Source organism: Centruroides sculpturatus, unplaced genomic scaffold, assembly GCF_000671375.1.
Source record: "Centruroides sculpturatus isolate CEXI.00-Female unplaced genomic scaffold, Cexi_2.0 scaffold455, whole genome shotgun sequence".
NCBI lineage: Eukaryota > Metazoa > Arthropoda > Arachnida > Scorpiones > Buthidae > Centruroides > Centruroides sculpturatus.
In genome coordinates this window covers 260,766-281,491 of record NW_019384559.1, presented here as the reverse complement: position 1 = coordinate 281,491, position 20,726 = coordinate 260,766, and the positions used below count along the sequence as shown (strand labels likewise).

The window sequence follows — 20,726 nt, the reverse complement described above, 5'->3', positions numbered from 1 at the left end:
TTTGTATGAAATTTTAATGCCATTACTTATAAAAAATTTTGTATCTCATGAATTAACTTGTAATTTTTTTAAAATATAAAATCACTAATATAAATTAAATAAATGTATAAAATTGTTTTAAAAATTTATTCTATATTTTGCAATGAAGCATTTCTTAAAAATATTAATTTACTTTAAAAATAATTTAAATTAATTTAATGATACTGTACAATATATAAATTGATATATTACATAACATCTTAATAATTTACATATTAAGATTTTTAAAATTAAAGAAGGTACAGAATTATACGGTTTTCTGTTCATGAATTATTAATCAGATACTTTTGTATTTAAAATGAAAAAATATATATAATTTGAACTAGTTTCAATGTCGTCAGTATTATAAGTTTTTAAGTGGTTTGAAATGAATACGAAAATATTAATAACTTATTCTTCTTTGTGTGTAAGATTTAAAAAATAAATAAAGAGAAATAATAACTTAACATGCAATTTAAAAAGATTTTTCTCTCTTATTTCTCATACCATCTTACGTTGTGCATATTCACGAATCATGAAGAAATAAATATTGACCGTCACTATAAAAATGATCTTTAGTATAATTTTCAAGCAAAACTTTAGTCTATATCAAATACTTTATTTGGAAAGATTCAAAGAAGGATTTAATTTATATAATTATATTTACAATATTACAACATTTGAAATGATTGATCTTAAATTTTAAACAGTCTATTTATTTTGTTCATTACCGTTTAAATGTTTATAATAATTATTTTACTATTTAGAATAAGTCTGAAATCGGAAACAAATAAATATGACTTTAATTATAATGGTTTGTAAAATATTTGGTAACTAAGATTAGAATTTTATCGGTTTTGTGATGTCTCAGCGCAAGGTTGCCTCGAGATGCTTCTAATTACAGGGGTTTGGCTTATTATAAGATAGTTTAGAACAATAGATCAATGATGGAACGATGGAACAATTGATGGGAAGTATTCGTGAAAAGTCATTTGGATCATAAATAAATTAAAACCGAGAATCATCATGACGTTAATAATCGTAATAATAATAATAACAGACCAGACATTACGTTCATTTGCAAACAAAACAAATATATGTCATAGACATAGATGTACCAAACACCCACAACATACAAAATACCATAAACTGTAAAAAATAATAAATACTCAGAACTCAACCACGAAATAAAGAATCTATGGAGAATGAATAGTGTACTTATTGTGTCAGTAGTCCCTTCTTGCACAGGCATCATACCGTATACACTACATAAAAGTATAGAAATATCAGGGCTTTACAACAGCACATAAATCAGACTACAGAAAGCAGTCATACTAAACACGTCATATAGTCAGGAAATTCTTAAACACATACACAAACAGCATATAATCATATAATATTAACTTCTATAACTAGAAAGGGGATATCCAAGCTTTCACACACTGGATTTTATAGACGTTTTTCAAATTCAAAAATTAAATATTCCTCAGGTTTTATTTTTTCAAGTTTAATTGGAATGACAATACTTTCTATCAGACTGAAGTTATACTGCAGCAAAGATTCTAGTAACATTGTAAATTTGATTTAAGTGATTCATTATAAAACCTGTTTTAAATATATTTTCATAGATATCATAATATTTTCTGTTTCCTTCAAAGGCTCCCTATACTGTTACTCCATTAGTAATTTCTATTCCAATAGAATTTCCTTCAGATAAATTTCAACACCTTTAGATAGCTCTCTGCCTCTCGAAATTTTTTTCCCTTAAACAATTGCTGAAACCTCAAGATCTAGAGGGAACCTCTGTATCTGACAACATTGAATTCGAAGGCGATAATTACTTCATGTTTTGAGGGCGAGATGCCGATACTATTTGAGGGCAGTTATTATTAGAATAAAACCGGGAGTCTGTCTTTTATTCTCCAAACAACAGTCATATTTATTTACTTTTTTTATTTTTGACTTTTTTTCCCTATGAGTTCTAACGGGAACTTTTAATCATATCCATCATGCGTTCGACCAGACCTACAGTGGAACGATCGTATATTATTCAGGTTTCACCTTTTCAAGAACTTAAGTAATACTGCGGCATATTTGCCGCTGTATTACTTAAGTTCGGTAAAAGATATTGCAATTCCAAGTAAACTTGAAAAGGTAAAATCTAAGCAATATCTAACTTTTAAATTTGAAAAATATCTGATGCCTATTTCATACGTGTATTTTGATTGCAAGTTTGGAAATTTAGTGATTGAGACATCTTTACCAATAGAAACAGTGAATCAGATAAGAAGCCGATGCTTACATTTTGTTATGAATTTAGCAAATCAGGCTAGGATGATGATGTCTGAACATTTGGACGGTTTAATGAAATTGTCAACACTTAATTCAAAGAATACTCTCTCAACTAGAAAGGAGAAAATAGTTCCTTTAACAGCGAAGTTTATTCACACTAGTATTAATGTTGACTTATACCAAACAGAGTTGGAAAAACTGGAAGTTTTACCTATTTTTAGTTATGACATTTCATGCATTATTAAATTATGGGTATACAAAATGCAAAATATAATCTTACCTATCCAGGGAGAGATAAAGTTTCTCAGTATCTCTTGGCTGGCTTTAGTCGTTCGTTCTTTTCCCTTTTCAAAGGCCACGGTAGAAAGGACATTTTCACGAATGAATGTAAACTTAACTGAATGCATATATGGAAGTTTGAAGCTGTTCAACACACCCGACATAGGTTGAGGTGGAGAGGAAACATGTGTTTCGTTTAAGTCTTCTCTTCAACGTTCTTCTGCTTATATACAGAATGGATATACAGTAATTAAAGTTGTCCCACTCAGACCCGTTTCCGTTGGCGTATTTTGATAAAACTTGGTATATATGTTATATGGACCATGGGAAAAGGAAAATGCAAAAAAATATTTAGATCAAATTTCTACCACCGGATGAAAAAATAGCGTACGAAGAACAAGAAACACAGAATGGAAGCATGCAAAAGGTTTTTATTCACAACATTTGTTCAATGTGTAATCCATTTGCGTGAATCACATGTTAAAAGTGCCTTATATGTAGTGTGTTCAACAGTAGCCCGATAGGTTTCTTGAGGAATTGCAGCAACTTGGCGTGTTATGCTTGCTTTTAATTCAGGCAGAGTCCGTATGCCTCCTCTATAGACATGATCTTTCAGATATCCCCACAACCAAAAGTCACAGGGATTCAAGTCTGGAGAACGAGGAGGTCAAGCATTCGGAAAACGTCTCGAAATTATCCGATCATCTCCAAATTTGTCATGAAACAGTTCCTTCACTTGTCACAAGATGGGCAATATGAGGTGTTGCCCCATCTTGCACGAAGACAGTAGTCTCTAAACATCCTTGTTCTTGTAAAGTAGCAATGACGTGACGCAGTAGCTGGCAACCGTCAAGGAACACTTTTTAGGACCTTGAGGTGTGATCTCAAAGAAAAAGGGGCCAAGAATGAAGTCAGAAGTGAAACCATACCAAATTGTAATGTAAGCAAAGTGCAGAGGCTGTTCATGCACATCAGGTGTTACAGTACCCCATATGCGACAGTTCTGAGTATTCACTGCTCAGTTTAGAATGAAATGCGTCTCGTCTGACCACAAAATGTTCCATAGCCATGCATTGTCAATGGCTATTCTGGCCAAAAACAGGAAAGCAAACTCTGCGTTGTTCTGGACCTTGAGGGTGCAGCTTATGCAACACGTGAATCTTGTACGGATATCACTGTGAAATGGATCGCATAATTTTTCGAACCGTAGACCAAGGAAGAGACAAATCACGTTACACAGCTCGAGCACTTGCCGAAGAACGTAGGGAAGCGTTTGTTCTGTCAATCACAGCAACGGCGACTTGCTCCCCAGTTTCATTTGAAATCCTTTTCCAACCTCTTCCTGGCAATACACTCAACTCTCCAGTCTTTTCAAATTTGGTAATCATCTTTCTCAAATCATACCCCGACATAGGCCCTATTCGCAAGCCTTTCAAGCGTCAATATTCTTGCAGTGCAGCCGAACTGCCGTTCTAATAGAACAACTTTACTGTACCAGTAAAACTCGATCTTTCTCTGTAAAGGCACGATAAAGAATGTAAAGAACATCAACTACTGGCTTTTTAAAAAGTTCCTAATTTGTATAGCTTCCGTTGCATGCGCCATTTTTTCACCTAGTGGTAGAAATTTGAACTAAATATTTTTTTGCATTTTACTTTTCCCCATGGTCCATATAACGTATATACCAAGTTTCATCAAAATACGTCAACGAGAACGGGCTCTATATAGGTTTGAATAAGGCAACTTTAATTATAACCACCCTGTATAGGCTATAGATGTTCGAACAATGATAATGAAAGCGTAGATTTTGTTTAATATTTGATTTAGTCTTGTGAAATAATAGGTCTACTTCAGTATTTATTTTAAATAAAACAGAATTTGAGCATTGATTTTCTTAACCAAGATGTTACGTCCTAGACCCTATTGCATAAAAAATAAGTTATAAGCTACTGGTTTGTTTTATTTCAGCTCCCAGAAACTAGGTTCTCGATGAAATTGCAAACATGTCAGAGATTTACAAATGGCAAAACAGAGAAAGCATTTAAAATATTTTACAGCACTGCTTGAATTGTAACTACGACTATTATTCTAGAATTTCTGAAAACTTAGGGAAATTAACGTAAAATTAATAAATAGCGTAAACTATGATAGCTAAGAACTGTATTTATTATCAAAGAAACTTTAATAGAAAATGAAGTTCATAAAATATACAGTATACATTAGGTATATTTTAACATTATTTTCTCACTACTGATATATAGAAAGTAACAGTCACTAAGGAAAAATAAAGCAGTTGCCATTTCAAGTATAATTTGCTTTAAAAATCGAACTTTTATGAACAAATATTTAAATACTGTAATAATAAAGCAACAATACAAATACTGTATAAAAATACAAAAAACTACAAAAAGTAACAATAAATAACAAATAACAAGTACAAGAAAAAAATACAAAAGAACTAACAGCAGAAATAATATGTAGTTTAAAATTAGACGTGGCTATTTTTTGAATAAAATTGATATTCCAAAACTACAGTTTAAATTATTGGATTTCAATTTTAAAAAATTGTAGACCTATAAATTCCCACTGTTGTCCGTCCGTTTGTCTGTCTTTCCTTAATCTCGAGAATGGAGGTACTTGGATGAAAAACGACGAGATCAGATATGAAAACCTTAGGGACAGGAGACCCCGATTAACTATATACGAACTTCTGGTGTGATCCAAAAGTCACGATATTTTAATTGAGAACTTTTCCCTTGAAAGAAGTTAATAGATGGCATTATGACTATTTCTAAAAGAAAAGTATGATGTACAGAGGCAAACCACTACTAATCTGAGATGGAAAGCATATATTTTAAATTAAGTATTATTATCAATATATTTTTTAGTATTTTTTTTATATTTCAACAGATTAATACAGTATTTTGTGAACTTTTTCATTTACTAGGATTACATTAAAATTTGTTATTATTATAATTTTTGCATTCATATAATTTAATAAGAGATAAAATTTTGAAATGTTCTCAATGTACTTTTATGATATTTATTAAAATTTTTAATGCTTTTAATATTTATTCGCATATTAACTTACGTTATCAGTGCGAAAACCGTTACGTGTAAATTGAATGTTTGTGTGGTGCCATCTGCCGAACAAAAAATAAAATACTTTACATAATAGGAAATGTAATATTTATATTTAAAATTCTCTGAATTGTTTTAAACAATTCATACACGGGATTGTTTTAAAATGTCCCATATAAAAATAAATATTGAATAAATTATTTTTTATTTATGAGAAATTTCGAATAGCATCTCTTATTACTTTCTCGAGTAGTATAAACGAGTACTGCATTATTAAAGCATAAAGATTTAAGCATAATTAATTACGATTTTTAATTGTTTAACATTTAATATTTTTATTATAATTAATCTCTTGGATACGGTGCGTCGAACCTCAAAAATTAACTTCAATAAACAAAGATATTAATGTGTACTTAACGACTTTATAAATGAAATTCGAAACTATAGCAACGTCGAGAACGAAACGTTTTAGAAAACATCCCACCATTGTTCCTGTTACTTTTGTTTAATTGCCCTTTTACCTGCATTCCTTTGCACATTGAGGTAAGGGAGCAAATTCTTGATCAGCAATTACTTAGAGTACCGTTACAATTACTAATATAAATACTATGAAAATTGCAATGTTACAAAACCTATTACTGTATTTAAAACACGATATTAAAATTAAGTAAATGGCTTTGAATCGTTCAGAATATGCTTTAAAACTGAAATATTAACGTATTGACTATTAAGACGGCGTGTTAAAAATGCACAGCTTAAAGCTGATATATCTCCCTTCGGAAAAATGTTTTCACTAAAGAGAATTAATTCAGATTTTGGTATTGCTCTTAATGAACTTAACACAAGAATATTCTAAAGTCAACACACCTTACTACTGAGAAAGCACATTTATTAAGCTAAACAAACGTTTTCAACCCATTTCATGGGCCATCATCAGGTTAAAGACGTTCGAATGAATGGCTTTTCGAACACATTCAAATTTAAATTATATTAGAACATACGTTAAAATGAGATTGCGTAAACAAGCATAACGAAATTAATACAATAAACAAGAAAAACAAAATAAAATAAAATACAAAATACGGTAATTCTCCTTAATACAATATGTAAACATTTTTTATAGTAACTCAGGTTTTATTGAGCCTGGTGGATGTATCCTCTTACGAGTTCTTTCTGATTATATATTTCCATGCCGACGGTAAAATGGTTGCATCTTTATAGTTTAAACATTTATCCGTTAAGCTAGATCTGTAGATCTCACACTTCTCTGTTGTGGATGCAAGTGTTGGCGAATGCACATTTGCAACGATTCTGGCTTCTTCCCATTTAACAGATGGATCCATTTTGTTTTTCTTGTTTATTGTATTAATTTCGTTATGCTTGTTTACGTAATCTTATTTTAACGTATGTTCTAATATAATTTAAATTTGAACGTGTTCGAAAAGCCATTCATTCGAACGTCTTTAACCTGATGATGGCCCATGAAATGGGTTGAAAACGTTTGTTTAGCTTAATAAATGTGCTTTCTCAGTAGTAAGGTGTGTTGACTTTATAATTTTAAAGAATCTGAGTGTGAATAGGACAGGAATATTCATTATTAGTTCATACCATAAATTAATTTATAAAATAATACATGAATTTATTGGAATATTTTACTTTCCCGGCTGTTATACATAGCCTAACAGAGGAAAAGTATGGAGATCGATCAGAAAAAATCCCCCCCCCCAAGATTTATGCATTTTTGAACTCAAGAGAGCTGAAATGTCGAGAAATGCAAAAAAAAAAAAAAAAAAAATTCGGGGTTTTTTCTGTATATATGGATGTTAGTGTGTGTGGGGATACGATTTCGTTTATCTTCTTTGAAGCTTAGTAACACCTGTACTTGCTTTTTGTCGAAAATTTCTAAAATTTTGCAAGGAAGTTTGTGTATTAGGACATTAATGCTGTTAAATTTTGCTGGTTAAAGGTCGAGATAATGAGGAATAAAAACGGTCGTGTTTTATATCACGAGTAGGGTCGGACTTAATAACGATTTTACTCGTTATTTGTATTTACAATGCTTTTGTAAAACTCGTCTCTACCCTGAAAATTAATCTTTTTGCCATTATATAATAATTAAAACTATAAAAATTTTTAGTAATAAAATATCATAACAGATGGCGTCACACACAATTTTAAATTTTTTTGCCGGAATGTTAAGTAACTCTTTACTGGATTCGTTTTTTTTGCTTAATTATTTATTAATTAAAACTTACAAATTATTCATAAGATGGCTCTGCGAGTGAAAATAATCGATGGAAAAAACTAAATTCTTATGTTAAACATTTTTTATTTCTTAAATTAATACAGAATTCCAGAAAAACTAAGTAAATATTATTTTTAATTTTTGTAACACAATTCGAATATAAATAGAGTGATATGCCGTATTATTCAACAATGTCCTCGTTTTTAAAAGTATAACAGCATTACATTCTCATTAACATTATAAAAATGATTAATAGGTATAACTATAAATTATATGTAGAACAATTTTTAAAAGTATTTATGAATATTTTGCGATACTATAACATAAATTATCAATAATTAATATTTTATTATAGAAGATATTTAAAAAAAATTCAGTGATTTGAAAACTACAAAATCAGTTTTATATGCGGATATTTTTAAATGTATATGACTCGGTAGAATTTATTGTAAACATGTATTTAACATTTCATGATCGCCGTGTCTCTCTTATTATAGTAAGTCGTGTTTTTTTTTCCTGTAGTTTCTCTGAAAATTCGGTAGAAATTCAAAATCGAATCATATTTTAAAGATAGCGCTGAGTTCTATTATAATAATACTTGAGTCATGATAATTTTTCCTTCTTTATTCTATTCGCACTAAGCAGTTATTTTAATTATATCCATCATGGGGAAGTCGTATGGTGAGAGACGTGGTCCTTTTTATCTAGGATAGGCCGCCCTAAATGTTCCTATAATTCCTCCCTGTCTAGATTTGGTCCAGGGTCTTCAGAATGACAGGTTGACTGACTTCTTTGTCGCTTCTGCCATCCGGAAGTCGAACATAATGAATAGAAATAGATTACTAAGTGATTTATAAGAACGAAAATAAGCAAATTTTTTGGTCCTTTTCTCATATCAATACGCTTTCTAGAATAATTTTGAAACTATTTGCCTACGCTGCTTTAATGTAGATTACTAAAAATCAATATTTTATATCGACGACAATGAAACATAAAATCGATTTTATTGCAGATTGAGAGGTAATATTGTACGTCGGAGAATGTTAAAAATATCGAAGTGTAAAATCCTCTTATACAATTCATTGATCTCTTAATTCTTTTCGTTCTCCTCCTCTTCCTCCTTGACACTTTCTGTCACAGATTACTCTATCTAAATGACTTGTTCAAATTTTTTACGTATTCTTCTTATAATTCTTATATAATACTCTGAAAATTTAGCCAAACCTTTCACGTTGTACCGATTTAGCGATAAGACGTGGATAGGCCAAAGATATAAATTACCAAATTTGATATTGTTGTAAAGATTATTTTTGTATTCCTTTTTATTCGCTTCCCAACGTAGGATTTGAGTCTTAAACTACTGTTATTCGACTAACAGCTTAACACTCAAATTAGTATGATTACAACACGCTTAACCTAATTGCTCACAGCGTGTATTGCATTATTAAAATATATTGACTATAAATTCTACGTGGATAAATAAAATAATACTTAAATTATAGGCTGATTTGAGTCTCGAACAGTCTTACTTTTAGAATGTATTTCATTTGATCTCAACACACAACATTCCTTATCAATGCCTTGTTCGTGCGAATGATTGTACGATTTTAATTTGAAAGGCGATTCGAAAATCGGTTGTATAAATTAAGGTATTATTGTTCACACAATTTAATAAGAAAGCAAATAACTGTATTGAAACGTTCATTAATACAAACCATCGACATATAATCAGTGGCATCACATCTATAACAATCATCGGTGCGGTTTACATATTCTAAACGTGTATCAAAACATGTAATTCTATTGTATAAAATTGAAATAAACTATTATACATACCGTATAATAAAATTTCGTCAATCCTAATTAACAATGATAAACTTTCTGGATTAAGAAATTGAAACTTTTACCGTTGAATCTAGATGTTTAGGAAATTCTTATAGTATGGTTTTGGTTATATATTTATACAATAAAGCATCCAAGAGAAAGCATTATTTCAATGCAGAAAAATTCGGATTTGAGTTTATATCGAATTTTCAGGATTTTTTCTTGAATGATGTACTGTACCGAGCCCCTCTTTCTTAATATGACCATTCCATTGTAGAGCATAAATGAAAACTACCTTAGTGCCTATAGCGTGGGAAAAATAAGAAAAAAAATATTTGTGATAAATTCTTTATAACCGAAATGATTTTAAAATAAATTCAATATTTTTTGAAAAATTATTCATATAAAACGATATCCGGATTAACGAAATTTTACTTTATTATTTCTCAAATAATATGACAATAAACACGCATAATTTTACTTTCCTGTCTGTTATATATAACAGAAGAAAAGTATAGCGATCAGTAAAAAATGACCCCCCCAAGATTTTTACATTTTTAGACTCAAAATACCTTGAAACCTCAAAAAATGCAAACTAATCTGGGGTTTTTTTCTTGTATGTATTGGATGTTTGAGTGTATTTGTATGTGTATTCCACGACTTTGTTCACCTTGTTTGAAGCTTAATAACTCCTGTGCTTTTTGTCGAAAATTTCTGAAATTTTGCAGGAAGGTTTGTTTATTAGAGAAATTGAAGCTATTAAATTTTGGTGATTAAAAGTCGAGGGAGTGGAGAGATAATTGAGATGTATCTACTGTATATATAATAATGATACAATATTAGTTGTATACATTTATATATAGCCTAACACTTTCACATGTACAGTACAATATGTATACGCTTGAGTGACCAGTTTTCGAAACTTTCTTTTGTTATATTTGCCGTGTTCTCTATATAAACAGTTTTTGTGTCTATTGGATTGTCTTTTTGCGTGTTGAAGTGCAATTAATAAAAGAAATAATAAATACTCATCCAAGACTAACCTACCACACTGAAGAAAACGTTACGCTGAGTCGTTTTATTTTTACACGGTACTTAATATTAGTAAATTGTTTATTGTCGAAAATCAAAAACGTAACTTCAATCTTTACAAGATCTAGTTATCTAGTTCTAAAATTATATATTTCCGGATAACATATTATTATTATTTTTTCATAATTGTTAAAATCTATTTTATGAAATCAGGACTTTGCATCCCGGACAGATTTAATCCGGGACATGGAACAATGGGACGTATAATCTTGTATGACGTGACAGTTGAACATTCTGAAGTATGCCGTTTATATCTTTTTATATAATTCAAAAAAAGTTTTGAATTTTTTCATACAGAATTGCAGTAAATAGATGACATGAATTTTCATTTAATTTTTTGACAACAACTTAATTGTTATCCCAACATTTGGCTGGAACGAGAGACGTCCCTCTAGAGCTGAGGATTCGAATTGAGGTCGGATCCTTAAAAATTTTCATGATTGGTTTAATTCGAATATGTCGGATCCATACCTAGTAACCCAGCTGTCCCATTGTGGATCAGTCGAATGCGTGATGGCGTGATTAAAGGCTTTATTTAGTATCCTCATAGAGAAAAACGTTTAAAATGAAAAATGTATGTTATTCCAATAAATTCTGGAATTTCATAGCATATACATGAATCATCGTTGCGTTTTTTCCCTCATAATTGTTCATTCTAACCGCTAGCAGAAGTAGCAAATGAATATTTTGATGNAAGCTATTAAATTTTGGTGATTAAAAGTCGAGGGAGTGGAGAGATAATTGAGATGTATCTACTGTATATATAATAATGATACAATATTAGTTGTATACATTTATATATAGCCTAACACTTTCACATGTACAGTACAATATGTATACGCTTGAGTGACCAGTTTTCGAAACTTTCTTTTGTTATATTTGCCGTGTTCTCTATATAAACAGTTTTTGTGTCTATTGGATTGTCTTTTTGCGTGTTGAAGTGCAATTAATAAAAGAAATAATAAATACTCATCCAAGACTAACCTACCACACTGAAGAAAACGTTACGCTGAGTCGTTTTATTTTTACACGGTACTTAATATTAGTAAATTGTTTATTGTCGAAAATCAAAAACGTAACTTCAATCTTTACAAGATCTAGTTATCTAGTTCTAAAATTATATATTTCCGGATAACATATTATTATTATTTTTTCATAATTGTTAAAATCTATTTTATGAAATCAGGACTTTGCATCCCGGACAGATTTAATCCGGGACATGGAACAATGGGACGTATAATCTTGTATGACGTGACAGTTGAACATTCTGAAGTATGCCGTTTATATCTTTTTATATAATTCAAAAAAAGTTTTGAATTTTTTCATACAGAATTGCAGTAAATAGATGACATGAATTTTCATTTAATTTTTTGACAACAACTTAATTGTTATCCCAACATTTGGCTGGAACGAGAGACGTCCCTCTAGAGCTGAGGATTCGAATTGAGGTCGGATCCTTAAAAATTTTCATGATTGGTTTAATTCGAATATGTCGGATCCATACCTAGTAACCCAGCTGTCCCATTGTGGATCAGTCGAATGCGTGATGGCGTGATTAAAGGCTTTATTTAGTATCCTCATAGAGAAAAACGTTTAAAATGAAAAATGTATGTTATTCCAATAAATTCTGGAATTTCATAGCATATACATGAATCATCGTTGCGTTTTTTCCCTCATAATTGTTCATTCTAACCGCTAGCAGAAGTAGCAAATGAATATTTTGATGGTAATGTTATACAAATCATATATTATACCTAATTAATATTATAATAAAAATTACATACGTCTAGTAATTGTAACAAACATTGTAAGATGGCGCTAGAAGTTAACGAATTCCACTTCTATAAATAATTTTAAAATAGTTAAAATAATCTACTGTAGCTTAAATAAAGTAATTTTTCAGTCACATTTACGTACAGTACATATACATAAATATTATTAAAATAAAAGAAAATAAAGTATTTATAAATTTGAAAAAAAATTAGAATCAAATTTACTTAATATTTTAAATTTGAGATGTAAATGAATTTTATTGATATGATAGAATATTTTATGATAGAAATTTTATGATAGAAATTTTATAATAAATTAAATATTTTACTGTTTTCAAGTCTCTCGACTGTAGTATCAATAAAACTTTATTAACACAGATAAAAAGAATATTTTATAGACACAATATTTATAATTTATAGTGTTGACGTTACAATGCACAGCAACTAATGAGAAATATTTAAAAATAGAATGACGCTTCTGTGAAATAATAATAAAAAAAATTTTTATATCAACTCAACGTTTCGTTTAAACTCGTTTATATTCTTATCACGAATTTACGATACCGTTAAATGATAATTACTAAACAACTGAAAACAAGCGCAATTCAGTTGTTTCGTAACCGGCATATAACTGATTAGAGAACGAAATTATGACTAATAAGGGAATGCTGAAACGGCTTACTTTTATGTTACAGAATCGTTTGGGAATTTCCTCATTTGAAAAGCAATATTTCGGCGTATTTGAAATAATATATTATTAAATTTTTGCTATAATCAAATGACGGATTATTTAATTAAAAAATAAAAATAAAATCTTCGATCCTTGCTTAATCGCTTCGTTTGTTATCTAATTCTTTCTACATAATTCTCGATTATCCGTGAAAATATTAAAATTTCTGCAAAGTATTATAAGCAACATTCAGCTTTTCTTTCCTCCCTCAACTGTCAGTTCTAAGTGAGATGTCATTAGCTCTGGAATATTATTTAGTAGTAGATAAAGTTGGTGCTATAAACACCAATTTAAAAAAAAAAATATCCTACTAGCCTTAAAATTAAAATTAAAATACAGTTATTTGGAAAAAAAACGTAAGAACTGTATATAGAAATATAAATTTAAATTTCTATACGTTTATCTACATTTTATGTTAATTGAATAAATATACATTTAAGCTTATGAAAGTTGGGATACGCACTTATATCGTGTTATAGAGCTGTATATATTTATTGTAGTTTATTTGAAACCTTTGAATAGTTTTTAAATAGTTTAAATCATATGTGTTTTCCGGTTTTCCGTGTATAATCGTGCACTAATTAGCACGGATAATCGTGAATTCGGTGTATAAATACTGTGTGAATGTAACATTGTTATTTATATACATAGATATATTTAACAATTTATTCATTTTTTATATATAAATATACAGAAAATAGTTTTTTTTTTTTGGTAAATTTCCAACTATTAGAATAAATTCTAAAAAATATTATAAATAATACATTTTAATAGTCTTTCATTTTTAAAACAGAGTTTTAAAATTTAAAATTTTGATTTAATTGAACATTTTTTTTTTTTACATAATGTATAAACTAATTTTTCAAAAATAAAAATTTAAATTCAACAAAAATGGATTTTAAATTATTCATTAAACAGAACATTTTTATTCAGAAATGACATTTTGAACTAAAATATTATTTAAATTTGTGATAAGAAGTTTGATTAAACAGTCAATCAAACTTTTTAAATATTTATTGAATAAAATCATTCAAATTAAAATATTTAATATATTTATATTAGAAGAGACAGAATCATAAATTTGGTATTTTTCATTTATATTCAGCTTATTAAATTAATTTTCTTTCTTTAAATATATATATATATAATATTTAAATAACAATTTTTCGTTGGGTGAATATTGAATTTAAAATGACTTTACAAGATGTTAAACTTGATGCAGTCGACAGCTTAATGTAACTAAAACTATTCACTTCAATAATGTTCTAAATAACTGGATTTATCACAATTGTCATTTGTATCATGAAAATGATCTAATTTAATACTAATGAAATGGCTGAGCAGAAAAGCTATTTACTCGCCTGATCTAAATATAATTTATAAATTAAACTAAACAGAATTTTTTAAATGAAACATAGCTTTTATATATTGCACTTAAAATTATAATTCAGATAAATGAATCATTTTAAACGGGTATTAAGTAGAGCAGGTAATAACTTTTCCTTGAATAAGAACAAAATTAGGCGTTGTATAATGCGCATATTAAGTAAACAAATACGAAAAGGTCTAAATGAAAATTATTTATTAAATTAATTCAAATATTTAATAAAATTTGAAATATCGCAGCTTGTTACTAACAGAATATATATCTGAATAACAGATGTTTAGCTTTAAACTTATCACAGATGGCTTGATTATACATGTTTTAATACTAGTATTAGTTTTATTTGTTTATTTTTTTATAATTTGAATTTATTAAATATAAGTTTTAAATATTTTGGATAGATATTAATTAATAAGCACGTATTAAAAAATTAATTACTGTAGCAAAAGTTTCCTTTAATTTTTAAACTTGCGATTCAAGAATATGATTAATTTTTTTAGATTGAATGTCTAATATTTTTTTCAAGAACATTACTTTATTGCACAAACATTTTTATTATTATATCCTTGTGTTAATAAATCTTACTTTTACATAAAAACATTCAAGTTATATATACAAAGTTTCCTCATATTTTTCATACAGTTTTCCTATTTTGTTAAATCTACCCTCATTCTTTCCAGTTTTCGACTCTTCCTCACTAAATTGATATCTGTTGGATATTGGCCATTGCTGAATTCTTTCCCTCCTCAGCTTTTGGATATATCTGAAAGGTTAGGTAGGTTCAGTTCACTAACCCTCTTTCCTTTCTTTCTTTGCTTCCTTTCTATGCCTTTTCTTGTTTGTCTTTGTGTTTTTCCATTGTAGAATGTAAACTTATTTGAACGAATTAGAATCAAATAGCATATACAATAACAATGTTCTAATCGAAATAAAATGTACTTTATATAGTTTTAAATGTGTTAAAATATATAGGCCTAAATAATTTTTTTGTATCTTTAACTAAAGAATAATTATTGTTTTCCTCCGGTAATAAATCTTATAGGTAGGATTAAAAATAAAATGATGCTAAATTAAACTATTAAATTTAGGAACTATAACTTACACCCAGAAAGAAAGAGAGGTGGAAACAATTGGAAATTTTCCAAATATTATTTCTAGGAAAATTGAACTATGGTCCAGAGACAAATTTCAGTTACTAAATATAAAAATTAAAAAATATTCAAATTAACAATAAAAAAAAAACTATTTAAAAATGTCAAGTGTATTTCTTTTGTCTAAAAATTGACAGTGTTAATATATAGGCTATATAGGCTATATATAAATATGTCTGTGTGTATATAGGCCCTATACACTTATATATGTTTAAATTATATTAAAATAATAGCCTATATATCAACTGAGCATAAAGTATATAATATATATAATACATATGGTAAGAAATAACATAGGGTAAAACTATACTAAAAAGCATATTAATTAATAAAAATTTCATTTAAAATATATTCTATTTAACTACTATTTTGATTTAATTTTAAAACAATCTCAGGATACAAATTTATAGACATATTTATTCATTTGTAGATCCATTCTGAAACGTTCAAATTTGCTTCTGTTCGAAAGCGTTAAAGTTGATAATGAAGACAATTCAAATCGTAAAAATGTAAGAAAAACTTTAATCAAATTTTCGATTTTATTCCACGCCATTCGAAAGTATTTTAAGAACCATCGGAATGTTCTAGTCTTTACCCTTTATCTTTTTACCCCGCGTAATTTATTTTCTTGGTGTTCATTGTGCGGAAAAAGACGTTAGGGAAAGAATTCACTTAAAACATTAGCGATTTTTCCAGTAATTTTCGCTAAAACTTTATTTAAATTAGTCACAAGTTGCAGATTTCGAGAACAAGAATCGAAAGTCTCCAGTTAAATTAATTACAATGATAAAGAAAAGGAAGAATGAAAAAAAAAAAAAGCTCCACATTTGTCGTCGATTAATATTTGTCGCGAGATGGAGCCACGGGATTTGAAATTGTATTTTTATCGCATTATCAATTTGCAGTATCGCCATCTATCGGATTAAATAGTAAATAAAATGCATACGAGAGGAAAAAAGTAGTTTGGTATGTTTGTTGTTTTTTTGTTTTTAATTTGGCACTCAATACCACGCCGTCGACTGTAGACTTGTAACGACGAGTTTGATGGAATCGCATGTGTTACAGAGCGATATATCCTTCGAAAGGATGCCGCATGTGGCGCTTCCGTCGCCACCGCCTCCCGTTCACTAGAACGGATGTCTGCTTTATTGTAGTGTGCTGTCGGTTTGCGAAGTGCTGTGAACGTTCGGTCTGGTGTCGTAATCGTCCCGCTATGAGGACGTGTCGGCTACACCAAGCATTTAGCCAAAATATACTGTTTAGTGGAAATGAATGGATAACTGTGCTCCTACAATCGTCTATATTGTTTCGAGGCTAGCGAGACCGCTTTAGATTAAAAAAAAGAATTTAATATTATTTAATAAGGTGAGTAAAATATATAAGAAAAAACTTCACATAAATTGTCGTTTTGGGAATTGTATCATTAGCTTATCTATAGCAATATTCTATAGCGATAACGAGGTCAAAGTACAATCTTGCGTGGAGACACGTGTATGTGTTTCTGAACTCGTATTCTAGCGCTTGTTGGCCGTGTTAAAGAATTCTCTTCACCTTAAGATTACAATAATTAATACAAGCAAAGTTTTATGTACGAGCAGTAGCAATGTTTAGGAAATCTAATGAATTGTCATTTTCTCTCGACCTTGAACTACGCGCTATACTTCCTTTGTTTAATGTTTGTTTCATTAATAAACTCTAAGGACCATATTCGTTTATAAATTAAATACTTAAAAATCAACGGAAAACAATGCAATTAATTATTGAACAAAAGTTGAAAGTCAACTTAATAGATTTTTTTTATGTGATACAGAAATTTTGCCTTTCCGGCTGTAGTAATTTCTCTTACTCAGATTAAAAAAAATAAAGTAATATCATGAAGAAGAAAACATGAAGTTGTTTACGAAACTTGCATTTCGAGTTTCGTTTGTATTTCCTGGTTACACCCATGCAAATCGTACGCTGACCTATGACCTTCTATCGCTTGGATATATTTATATATATTTAGACCCTATCGGTTTTTATCGATGTTTTCATTATATTAAAATAATATATTTTTGATGAAATTTCCACCGGAATTTCCTTCTGTTTATCGCGGAAATTAGATATCGTGGCGTGCTAAGTGATAGAAACTCGTTATTGATAAGATCTAGTTACATGCCTAAGTTACATTTAAATACAGTATTTTAACATTTAAAGGTCTGAATTCAATGGTCGTTGCACCTTTCTTTCGCAACTCCGGCGACATTAATGACAGTTTAAAGAACCAAGATATTAGGCAATAAGACCCTGCGAGGGTTTATTTAGATAGAAAAATGATTAATTAGTAGCTTCCATTCATAGGTGACGTCACGGTCAAGGAATGCTGATTTCGTCACATGTTGCTTCTATATTCTGAGCCATTAATCCCGTTTAATTATCTCATATTTAATTAAGTTGTGTGCAGCAGATGTTGATTGATGCTTGTTAAAAACGATGACGTTAAAAATTTAAATAAAGTTGATATATATTTATTAATTAATTCTACTGACTAATAATTAGATTAATCATAATAATATAAATTCGCAAACTTTTCGAGTTGAAATATTAGTTCATTTGTTACTTTAATATAAAATATTTTCCTGAATAGAGCAATAGACGATTTCTGTTATGCATTAATAATTTGTTTACTTAACTTTAGCTTTAACTTAATATATTGTAATGAAATGTTAATAATTTATTAACTTTTGAAAATTTAAGAAGTTATGGGCATCTGTGATAATATGAAAGAAAAATACTTAAAGAATACTTTATAAATATTTTATATGGTATATTTATGAAATAGGATCACTATATTTTATTATCATATCCTGTTGTTTCCATATCCTTCTGTGTATGCATATATTATTATATATTTCTAAACATATACTATTACACTTAACAAGTGCAAATTATATACCATCGTACTTAATTAATGCAAAATTAATACTTTAATTTAATAAGCTTAACGAATATTTTAAGTATCTTACAGCCACGTTTAAAACTAATTTATTCTCTAATTAGAATTTTCATCAATCCTTTTTTTTTGCGTGTTATAAATTAAAAATTTTTCGAATTTAAAAATACAAATCTATTCTAAGAAAATTTACTTAAATCCTAAGAAATAACCTAATTAAGATTGTTAAACTAACATAATAGAAGAACGGAATTTAAAAAAATCCTCGATTCATTTGTATCAAGTGAGATAAATTAACACCTTAAATTAGAGTCTAAGAAATTAAAACTACTTCTACACGTTAACTTTGTTTGTAATTTTACATTTTTCTTTTAACGAACAGGTTAAACTCATCAGCCTTCTTGATACGGTCTCTCGGTTGAGTTTTTCATACTTGTACAAACAATTACGCTATTCTAACAGATAAAACCGTTTGCTTTATTCTAGATGATATTGATTTTAAAAATTAACGCTCCACTAGAAGAAAAAAAAACTTAAAAAAAGACATCAAAGCGATTATTTTTTTCTTCTGAATTTTTTTACAATTTCAAACTTATTTATTTGAAATGTAAAGATGTAAGAAGACAGTCTACATCGAGTTCTATAGAAAGAACTGATTTTACATTTGTTTTTTTTTTTTTCGCTTTTAGATATTGAGTAAACGTCAAGATCAATATAAATCTTAAGAACCATAACAGAAAGTTTTGTTTCGTAAGTGTTATGACATTCATTTCTATTAAATTTAAACGTGAGATTACTCTCTTAATTATAAATGTATAAGTTAATAATCAAAGTTACTTATTGCGGTATCCGGATTAAACAATACAATTCTAATCAGAATTCGGTTTTGTACAACAAAGATTCGATCACGCAGTGTCAATGTACTATAAGAATATTTTTTAAACGTAATTGTTCGTATGATTGATTTCTGATAAGCCACGCTCGGCGTGCCTCCGGTAGTTTTTTATTGATAATTCTTGCACGAACTTGGTATAAACCTATTAAGTTCTTTATTTATAATCCTACGCCATTTCCCTTTAAAAAATAATTGTCTCGAAGACAAATTTTATCGCTTTTTCATTATATAGCATCACTGCGCTGTGTCCGTCTATCTGGAATCGGAAACCTTTAATGCCCGTTGCACCTTTTGAACAACCATTACTTAAATTCGGTACATTGCAATTGCCACTCGAAAGAGAAGAGAAGAGGAGAAACATTGAAATGGAAAAAAGAATAAAATAATAAAAGGAAAATTATACTAAAAAAAAAAACCTTTTTCAGTTTTATACTAGTCTAATAAAAAGTGATGATAAAGCCAGTTCAGACGTTTTTTCAATTCCAAACAATCCGAATAACTCACTTACTATTTTCTTCTTATAAAATTTTGGAATTTTTTACGTAATAGTAGTAGCATCCACATGGTTATTGCGGTCGAAACCATACTAGATTTCTTTTGATCCCTTTGAAGAAATTCGGGAGTAATTGCATCGATAAAAGAGAATGATATCATTGGGAAAGGAATTGGTTGAAGTCGTTAGCTTTCAATATCTTTTATAATGAAATATTCAGGTAAGTTGCTTGGAATAATGAAAAACATTTTCTCTATCGAGCATTTGGGATGGATGAATGCGATACCGCTTGAAGAAGGAGTAGAAAAATTGTCTGTCAGTGATATACACCCTCATATCCGAGATCCCCGACTTATAAACGTTTAGCAGAAATATATCTTGACTATGCAATAATGCTTTCCCTTTATTTTAAGCCGGAAAAATTCATGTGGCAATATTGTGTACGAAACAAAACTGCTTCGATTGGTTGAGTCATAGTGGCGATGTAAATTTTCCTCGATGGTCGAATTATTGAGAAGTGATTCATCCGTAAAAGTCC

At 29.0% G+C, this 20,726-nt stretch overlaps 1 protein-coding gene across 1 annotated transcript in view; it reads left to right on the top strand.

The window, feature by feature from the left end:
• Positions 1–16,866: 16,866 nt before the first annotated feature.
• Positions 16,867–20,726, top strand: part of LOC111623942 (putative polypeptide N-acetylgalactosaminyltransferase 10) — an 87,158-nt gene continuing 83,298 nt past the window's right edge. Inside the window, exons 1-2 of the mRNA XM_023366683.1 lie at positions 16,867–17,233; positions 19,490–19,550. The gene's annotated coding sequence lies outside the window, so the exon portion shown is untranslated. The remainder of the gene's footprint in view (positions 17,234–19,489; positions 19,551–20,726) is intronic.